Source organism: Myotis davidii, unplaced genomic scaffold (genome assembly GCF_000327345.1).
Source record: "Myotis davidii unplaced genomic scaffold, ASM32734v1 scaffold125, whole genome shotgun sequence".
Classification (NCBI taxonomy): Eukaryota; Metazoa; Chordata; class Mammalia; order Chiroptera; family Vespertilionidae; genus Myotis; species Myotis davidii.
The window spans coordinates 2,406,630-2,408,328 of NW_006299390.1; positions in this window are offsets into that span (position 1 = coordinate 2,406,630).

Consider the following 1,699-nt stretch of genomic DNA (forward strand, 5'->3'; position numbering starts at 1 on the left):
ATGGGTGCCCCCCCCCCCACACACACTCACTGACTGGGAGCAGGGAACAAACCTGCAACCCAGGTAAATACCCTTGCACCTTTTCCTGACTGGGAATTGAACCCGAGACCCTCTAGTGCAGTGGTTCTCAACCTTCTGGCCCTTTAAATGCAGTTCCTTATGTTTTGACCCAACCATAAAATTATTTTCGTTGCTACTTCATAACTGCAGTGTTGCTACTGTTATGAATCGTAATGTAAATATCTGATATGCAGGATGGTCTTAGGCAACCCCTGTGAAAGGGTCGTTTGACCGCCAAAGGGGTCTCGACCCACAGGTTGAGAACCGCTCCTCTAGTGCGTAGGCCGATGCTCTAACTACTGAGCTTTGCGGGCCAGGGCCCATTTTCATCTGCTTATTGGTCATTTGAATTTGTGAAGTGCCCATTTATAAAACATATTTGGTTGTAAGTCTTCTCTGATACTTATGATAGTTTTATTGACATACTAGAGGCCCGGTGCATGAAATTCATGCATGAGTGGTGCGGGTCCCCTCCGCCCAGCCTGCATCCTCTCCAATCTGGGACTCCTCGAAGGATGTCCCCAGGATTGGGCCTAAACCAGCAGTTGGACATCCCTCTCACAATCCGGGACCACTGGCTCCTGTTTACCTGCCTGCTTGCCTGATCACCCCCAACTGCCCCCCCTGCCAGCCTAGTTGCCCCCAGCTGCCCCTGCCCCCTGCCGACCTGGTTGCCCCCAACTGCCCTGTCCAGCCAGCCTGGTCACCCCTTACTGCCCCACTGCCGGCCTGGTCGCCCCCAACTGACCCCCCCTGCAAGCCTGGTCATCCCATGCAACCTGCTACTCAGTCATTTGGTCGTACCTCACTAAGCACCTTGCTGGCCTGGTCGCCCCACGCAGCCTGTTCGGTCGTCCGGTTGCGATGGTCACTTAGGCTTTTATATATATAGATAATTTACAGACCATACAATTCATCTACATAAATTGTACAATTCAATAGTTTTTAGCAGATTGCCAGAGTTCTGTTAAACTAGATCTTGGAGAGCCAATAAGGATTTCCCATGGGAAGGCTGGCTGAGTGGAAATTCTACAATAGAAGGAAAGAGAAAAGTGCGTTGAGTCCGGTAGGAGGTGCAGAGGTGTGGAGGTACGGAGGTGCGCGCAAAAGGGGCTGGGTATGCTGTTGTCTTTTTCAATCGGGAGGGAGAAACAAGCTCCCGACTGCTCGGAACTCCAGTTCTGGGTGGGAATTTGGGGACCCAGACTCATACGGAAAAAAACTGGATGTCTGGCATCGGGCCGGAATGTGAGGGTGGCTGTCTCGCAGAGGTACTTGCAGCGGTTATTGTTCCTGCATAGGGCCCCGGGACACAGACCCCGGGACCTCTCCAAGGCAGAGCAGAGTGGAAGCCATTACGGCTTGCTCCGCCCTGGTGATTCCCTGAGACCCCAGCCCATCCAGTTTACAACCCCACCCAAGCTGTGCACAGAGGCTTTTGCATATGAATGGCCTGGCCTTTAGCAACCTAAACTATCAAACTGCAGCTGGGTCAAAGAACCACAGAGCTTCCAAAAGAAGGCCTAAGGCTCATCAACAGCTTGCATTGCTTCACAGCTGTGCCTCATATGGACACCTCCAAACCCCAAACAAAGAGGAGGAATCTGCAGATCTCTCTGTAGCTCCTGCTGGGTGGCCT